Here is an 8,538-nt window from a genome sequence, read left to right as displayed (position 1 = left end):
ATCTTAAGGTTTGATTAATTATAGTCTGTGGGACAGTATGAGTTCTATAGACTATGAAAGTCAATGAGCAGTGTCTAGGGAGATGACTAGTGGATGAACTTTTTCTCATAGAGGACTATTAACACTGTGTCAGCCTTCTTCATTAATGTACTAGCACCCGTGAGCAAATTTGTTAATTGTCACATTGGGAGATAGAGTCATGGGAAAAGGATACAGAATAGTTAATTAAAAAAAAATGTTTTTATTGTGTTTAGAGAGAGAGGAAGGGAGAGGGAGAGAGAGAGAGAGAGAGAGAGAGAGAGAGAGAGAGAGAGAGAGAGAGAGAAATGTCTATTGGTGTCTCCCGTACATATTCCAATGGGGGAACGAATAATCAAACACCTTGTGGTGCATAGGATGATACTTAACCAACTGAGCCACACTATCCAGGCCAGAATAGTTAAGCTTTAAACATGGTTGAAGGAAGTATGTGTGAGAACGGAGACCACGTGGAGAATACTGTATTGCTGGGCTGCGTTAGAGGGAATTCTGGATATCTGTCCCCTCAGTGTGTGAGCCCTGGACACTTGAGAAATCTGAGGAGCAATATTAAGAAGTGAAAATGGACTGTTTTGATTTTCTCATCTGTCTCACTCATCATCAGATGACACAGTGAAATTAGGATAATTTAAAGAGGATTTAATAAGAGGACTATTTTCAAAGGCGAAGGTGGGATGTAGGGAAAGCACAGGGATAGTGTAGTGAGTCAGAGCTAGAAACATCAAAGCTGTAACCAAATTAGGCCCAAAGAAATAAAAGGAGAATATACTCAATGGAACCCCAAAGGGGAGAGCTGTGTAGAAAACTTGAGAGAGGATTTGTGACTTTGGTTGAGGGGGGGCATAGCTCACCTGAGGGTGGGATCCGGGGGAATAAATATCCCAACATCACACTCCTTCCCTCCAGTCTCTTGAAGGGATCCCCAAGGACAAAGAGAAGATACTCTGTCATTTCCTTTGTTTATACTTTTGTAGAGATGATGCTGAACACCTCTAGGACTGAGATAAGGAAGAGAGATAAGGAAACTGGGTCTGAAAACGGTGTTACTTATTCCTCAAAAAATTGAGAAATTCTGAAAAACACCAATACATAAACCTCCAGTTTTTCAAGTAATAATTGGATTCAGCAGGCTGTGTCAGAAGGTGCTGAGGAGGGTATTTGGAAATGCATCTTTGGTTGGTATTGAAGGAAGAAGAATTCTCATTTCACTAGTCAATTATTTCATCCCAGAAATAACATAATGGGAACATATGTGGAAATGAGCATTCAAGTGTTGAAGAAAAAGGAAAGTGAGACCAAGTAGGAAGAAGAGGGGGAGCACTTACAGAGGGAAGCAAAGCTTTGCAGAAACCCTATTTATGACTCATTGCCCAGAACTCTGCCACACGGGTGGTGGGCACCCCTACCTGTGAGGGAATTTGGGGAAGCAAGAGTTTCTACTTGGCACATTGATGTTCTGAATCAAGTCAGGTTTCTGGTAGAAAAAAGAAAGGGCAGTAAATATTGGGCCAGCAACTAGCAGCATCTACCATCTTAGAGAAAACTAAGACTCAGGGATGTGAAGGAATAACCCCCCAAATTCATAGTTATTAAGTGATGAGTCTGGGATTCAAGATCTTCTCTTTTAAGATCAAAGCAAATGCTTTTGTCCACTTGTCTATAGAGTTGTAATGGACGGTTGGTTCTGACTTTTTACCTTAAATTAACATGTAGCATCATGAGAGACCTGGTAATTATTAGATATTTATTAGGTATTTACTAGATACTGGTTTTTATTAAAGGACTGGTATTTATCTGTAGGTAATGGTGGCTTTGGACATATGGAGAAGAAAAACAGGATATTTTTAGGAGATGAATTAATCTCATCTGGAGTCAGAAACACTGGATATTTGTTCCAGTTTTGACACTGACTTATGACTTAGATAAGTCACTTACTTTTCGATGTGGCATTTTCTTACTGTCTATAAAATGGAAGTAATAATACCTTCTCAAAACTTACAGGTGATGTCAAATGTAATGACAATGTTAGCAAATGTTTTAATATCTACAGATAAAGTATTTTAAGAAGTCCAAGAAATGTCAAAGCAGCATCTTTAACCATGGTGCTGATCAAGAACATTCCAGATAAAGGCAGACCGTCACTCCTATTGAATGAAGTAACATTACCATCAAAATCTAAGTGCCCAGAGATATTACTGTTAGGAACATGCGCCACAGCGAATACCAATGCTTCCTCTTCCTCTTCTCTTTGGAAAGAATCCTCCCCCTTTTCTGAGCTCCAGGACCTGAAGGAGGCCCACAGAGAGGATCAAGTGCAGGAGGAGCTGCTGCCAGGATCATTGCAGGGGGCCTCTTCTAACATACGGTGTTCTGCGGAAACTCTGTGGGATTCCGGAGCTGCCACTGTTAGTCTCATTTCAAAGAGAAAATGTGAAAAATACCAGTACAACTGGCAGCAGCTATTGTGGTACCCAAGACAGTGGGAATTGGGGCTGAAAATCAAGGGAGACTTGTGATCACAAATCTACAGTGTTTTGTTGCTGGTAGCCACCCAACTTCAAAAAAACGCCTCAATTTGCAGGTTTTTATTTTAAAAAGGTACAAGTGCTCCCTTGTTCAATGCTTAAAATGAGTTAATCTATTCAGACTAGCTGCTGAGGTGATCCAGAAATATAGGTTGCCTGAGCTTGAATTCTGAATTCTAACTGTGCACTTTGGGAAAGTTACTTCATCTTTCTAATCTATTTCCTCATCTGTAAAGTAAGAGAGCAATAGAAACTTTCTTGGGTTAGTTTCATTAGATAAGTTAACTCACATAAACCCATTGGCACACTACTAGTATATATTCCATAAATTCTAGCTCTTACATTAATATTTATAAGCTACTAGTGGCTCGGTGCACAAAATTTATGCACATTAAAAGGAAATTAATTAGAAGAAATATTTTAATATTGCTATTTGTCCTTTCTCTATACTAGAAATGTCAGAGATGAAAGAAAATTAGTAAAGTATATATGTGTATCTTCCTCCTGTCAGACTCTGGGGCATGCCACGGGACCCAGAGTCAAGTCCCTGCCCATCTGCATGCTCCTCGAAATGCGCAAGGCCCAGACCCAGTCAGCCCCACTCCCATTGGATGAGATCCAGACCCAGCCGGCCCCACCGGTCAAGACCTGCTTGGCTGCGGGGGGGGGGGGGGGGGGGCGGCAGGGGGGAATGCAGCCTCAGAGCTCCTGGTGCACACTGGGAAGGGGGGTGCACCCTCAGGTCTCCCGGCCTGATGCTGTGGCGGGAGGCATGGCCTGAGGTTCCCTGGCCTGGGCTGGGGCTGTGCGCTTTGAGATCCCTGGTCAAGCCCTGCTGGGCAGGGGCACAACCTCAGGTCCCCCGCCCTGGCACCATGCAGCCTCAGCTCCTTGCTGATGGCTCATTATGGCTTGTTATGGCAACCCCACCTCTGCTGTGGGCGCAGCCATCTTGTGTTATGGGAACCCCCACCTCTGCTGTGGGCACAGCCAGCTTGTGATGGCATGAGGGTTAATTTGCATATTACCTCTTTATTATGTAGGATAAAAATTATGTAGCATTGTTTCTATATTCAGGGAGGTATGTCCTCTTACATGCCCACCTATCCCTCTGCTATGTCAGAGGCATAATGAAATGAGGCAGCTTGACAGTTTTGAATCCTGCCCTGTTTCTTTTTTGTTTTAATCCTCACTTGAGAATATTTTTCCATTGCTTTTTAGAGAGAGTGGGAGAGGGAGAGACAGAGAGAAAGAGAAACATTGATGTGAGAGAGACACATTGGTTGCCTCCTGCATTGGTTTCCTCTTGACCGGAATTGAACCCGGGACCCTTCAGTCTGCAGGCTGATGCTCTATCCACTGAGCCAAACCAGCCGGGGCCTGCACTGTTTCTTATAACACTGTGCCCTTCATTCAGTCACTTTACTTCTCTGAACCCCCGTTTCTTGTCTGTGTAATTAAAACACGCGTCTTTCTTCTCAGACCCTTGTATTTGGCAGCCCAGTTAGTACCCATCTTGAGGTCAACTCAATCCCTTTATTAATTTACACAAGAAATCCACTCACACTGACCTTATCATGATTTATTTTTTTAGTCTTACTTTGGATTTGTAATTCAGGGGAAGTTATCTTACCACACAGAATACCCACAATTTCCCTTGAAAAATTTCCATTAGGTTTCTCTCTTCCTCCAAGTCTTTCTTTCTAGTCCTCAGCCATTGCCTTCCTCTTAAATTTACCCCAATAGTGCGTCCCACCCCGTGCTCCTTCCCTTTCCTCCTCTATTATCCAAACGGAGGTGCTTCTTCTACAAGAAACCTGGGGGCCAGTCTCCTGCTCTCTCCCTTATCACAACTGGCTTCTCAAAGCAGTTCTCCCACCAGCTCTGACCCGGTGCTTTAGGGCAGGGGTCATCCTTCTCCATTGTTGTCTTGCTTCTGGGAGGTGAAGAGGAGGCTGGCTGCTCTGCGGTACCTCCAGATCAGTCCTCGTTTTTTCTTTATTTTCTGTGTCTGTGTGTGTTCTGGTGGGTTGTCATCCTCAGAGCCCCCGGGTGAATTCAGGGAAGGGGTGTGCGCCCCACCGCCCTTATCCTGGCCCCCTTGGTCACATACCCACTTCTCCCGAGTCCTTAGGGCCGATAATGCAACACGTGGTCCACTCTGATGGTTCTCCCTTTGATTCTGATCCCGTTAAAATTGTCCACGGCCAGAATGGTGCTCCTCTGGTCTTCGTAGCAGAGGAAACAGAATCCCCTGGACCTCCCGATCTTCTTGTCCCGCACCAGATGGATGCTGACGACCTCGCCATACTTCGAGAACACACAGAGGACACTCCCCTCCGCCAGCCCGTAAGGGAGGCCGCCCAGGAAGACTCAGGCTCTGTCTCTGCACTGGGAGCCCCAGGACCCTGCCAGGGCCAGAGCCATGCCGAGCTGGGCCTCGTGGTCGTTCAGCTTGGTCGTTCAGCTCATGGATCAGCTTGACTTTGGTTAAAGGGTTCATCTCCGCGTGGTGGGGTTTCTGCAACAAACCTTTCTCTTCCGGAGCGGCACCCAGGCCTCTGCTGTCGGCCAGCCCTCGATGGGCGTCCCTGCTCCTGAAGCTGAAGGAAATGGGGACCGCGGAGGATTTCTGTCCGCACAAGACCCTCTTCATCCTCCGCCACTGGCCTCTGTCGCAGGCCGGTGCGCTGCACGCTGGGAAGGTCAGTCTGGGCTCAGTTGGCGGGGCCCATGATCAGCACTGGAACTACTTTCCCATGAAACACTGTGGCGTCGAGGTGTGCGAAGGCAGAAGCGGACCTGGGAGGTGATTGTCGCTCTTTTGCTTCGTAGAAGCTCCTGGAGCCAGGCGCAAAGGGGCCTGTAACTCTTCAGGGAGGGGGCGTGGGAGGACGTGGCCTCGTTCCCTCGAGGAGACATGACGCCAGGTGTAATTCGTGTCGGGCTCTGGGTTCAAATATTAATAAACTAGAGGCCCGGTGCACAAAAATTTGTGCACTGGGGGGGGGGGAGGGGAAGGGAGGGTCCCTCAGCCTGGCCTGTGCCCTCTCGCAGTCTGGGACCCCTCAGGGAATGACCACTTGCTGGCTTAGGCCCGCTCCCTGGGGGATTGGGCCTAAGCTGGCAATCAGACATCCCTCTGGCAGCCCGGCAGCCCTCGGGGGATGTCCACTTGCCAGCGGGGAGCAGACCTAAACTGCAGTTGGAAATCCTTAGCGCTGCTGAGGAGGCAGGAGAGGTTCTCACCACTACTGCTGTGCTGGCAGCCGTCAGCCTGGCTTGTGGCTGAGCAGAGCTCCTCCCATGTGAGAGTGCCCTGACCACCAGAGGGCAGCTCCTGCATTGAGCATCTGCCCCCTGGTGGTCAGTGTGTGTCATAGTGACCAGTCATTTGCAGTCCTTCTGCTGTTAGGGTTAGTTTGCATATTACCCTTTTACTATATAGGATAGAGGCCTGGTGCACAGGTGGAGGCTGACTGGTTTGCCCTGAAGGATGTCCTGGATCAGGGTGGGGGTCCCGCTTGGGTGCCTGGCCAGCCTGGGTGAGGGGGTGATGGCTGTTTTCAGCTGGTCACACCCCCTTCAGGGTGGGGGTCACCACTGGGGTGCCTGGCCAGCCTGGATGAGGGGATGATGGCTGTTTGCAGCTGGTCACACCCCCTTCAGGGTGGGGGTCCCGCTTGGGTGCCTGGCCAGCCTGGATGAGGGGATGATGGCTGTTTGCAGCTGGTCACACCCCCTTCAGGGTGGGGGTCCCGCTTGGGTGCCTGGCCAGCCTGGATGAGGGGATGATGGCTGTTTGCAGCTGGTCACACCCCCTTCAGGGTGGGGGTCCCCACTGGGGTGCCTGGCCAGTCTGGGTGAGGGACTGGGGGCCGTTTTCAGGCTGGCAGATGACTGAAGCTCCCAACCTCTCCTTTTTTTCTTTTTTTATTCTGGGATTTATTTACCTTCTATGGCTGTCACTGGAACTGAGAGCCGGCTTTAGCTCTGAGGTCCACTCCAGCTCTGAGACCTCGGCTGCTGAAAGCAGGTATCTGGTTTGTTTGGGTTCTATAATTGAAACACTGTTGCAACTCCAGCTCGGCCGGCTGGCTGAAAGCATGGGGTTTGTTTAGCTTCTATATTTGCAACATTGTTTCTTAGACTGCAGCTCAGAGGCTGGCAGTGGCAGGCGGGGAACCTTGGCTTCCTCCATCACTGGAGCAAGCAAGCCTCCTGCTCGCTTCAGCTGCCTGGCTGCCGGTCGTCATCTTGGTTGGCAGTTAATTTGCATATCTTGCTGATTAGCCAATGGGAAGGGTAGCGAAGTTACGGTTAGTTACCATGTTTCTCTATTATTAGATAGGATAGAGGCCCCCTGCTGCAGAGGCCCCCAGTCCAGTGGGGAACAAAGGCAGGTACCGTCCTTGGGGCGCAGGTCTGCACACCAGCTGCACTGAGTCGCGGGGCGCTGGCTGGGAGCGCGGTGGCTTGGCGGCTGGCCAGGAGGTCTGGCTCCAGAGGTCTTCACAAAACTACGCTGCATCCTAGCCCTGGCTGGTTCGGCCAGCGGGCGGAGCTGGGAACTGCACGGTCCCTGGTTCAGTTCTGGTCAAGGGCGCATGCGCGGGTTGTGGGCTCATCCCCAGTGTGGGGCGTGCAGAAGGCAGCCGACTAATGATTTTCTCTCATCATTGATGTTTCTCTCTCTCTCTCTCTCTCTCTCTCTCTCTGAAATCAATAAAAAATATATTTAAAAAAGAAAAAAAAACACCCTGTTTGGGGGTCTCTTTAAAATTCTAGTTCCATTTTTGTGTTCACACTGGCTGCTTTTCTTGCCTAACTTTATACCACTTTCCCCTCACCTCTCCTGACCATTTATGTTTGTGTTCTGTTCCCAATCCTTAATCCATTTTTACCACGTTGCTTTCATCTCTAGTGGATATTGAATATTCTGGTTCCCCCTTTCATTATGGCATAAGCACTTTATGTCTACATACATGTTCTTGCTCAAATATGTAGGACCATGGTGATGGTTATGTGAACAGTAGATGAGGGTCATGACTATTTAAAATGTGTGGATGTGGAGCAGGAACAGTAGCAACAGTAGCTAAGCCTTCATACCATTGCTCTGAATGCTTTCTATGTCCTGGTTGATTTATTCCTTAGTACTAACTACCTTATGAGGTGGTTTCATCACTTAATAAAGAAAAGAATTCTGAGGCCAGGAGGTTATGTCAATCTTAACTTTCTCAATCTCTCAACCTAAAACAAATAATTTCCTAAGTTGTCTTTGTGTAAATTCAACTGCCCTTACAATGACTTTTTATAACACAACTATAGAGCAAATGTTTCATCTAATCCTTAATATTGTAGTGAAGGGCTAGGTGTCAAACCAAATTTCCAAAATAAACCCAAACCACACATAGTGAGGTAGATGTCATTCCTACTTTGCTGAGCAGGAAACTAAATGTATTAGGGGAACAAGAGTCACTTCCTGTATCACAAAGTCCGATATGTTTACTTGTCTCTTATACACTGACTCAAATGTCAACTGTGGGTAATAGGGAGCTCCTACCATTATGTGAACGGAAGTTTTTGGTGTGGCAAGATGACTGGTTAAGTGTCATAAGCTTAGTCATGCATGTTTGCATCAGACTAAATGACCACATAGACAGAAAAAGGTGGAATAAATGTCATAATAATTTGGAACATATCTTCCTTTTATAAAAAAAATATTTTGAGAGTACGTTAATTAAAGCTGGAGACAGTGAAACAAGGAAGGGCTTAGGATAGAAGAAGCAACAGGAGAGAGACTACACGGGCTGGTTTGGCTCTCTACAAACATTATGGGAAAGAAGTGAGCCAAGGTGAGGCTGCTGCCAGCTTACTGGAGAATCAGAGAAAAGGGGGACAGATTTGGGAGGTTAGCCTGGGACAGGCTGCTGCTTCCCATCACTCCCCTGATTGCCAGTCTTGTGGAGTCCTT

The 8,538-nt window shown here is 47.5% G+C and overlaps 1 pseudogene; it reads right to left on the bottom strand.

The window, feature by feature from the left end:
• Positions 1-4,370: 4,370 nt before the first annotated feature.
• On the bottom strand, positions 4,371-5,067 carry LOC132239157 (RNA-binding motif protein, X-linked 2-like; annotated as a pseudogene).
• Between the last annotated feature and the right edge of the window lie 3,471 nt (positions 5,068-8,538).

This window comes from Myotis daubentonii, chromosome 1 (assembly GCF_963259705.1).
Source record: "Myotis daubentonii chromosome 1, mMyoDau2.1, whole genome shotgun sequence".
In the NCBI taxonomy this organism is placed as follows: Eukaryota; Metazoa; Chordata; class Mammalia; order Chiroptera; family Vespertilionidae; genus Myotis; species Myotis daubentonii.
This window is presented reverse-complemented; position numbering and strand designations above follow the sequence as displayed.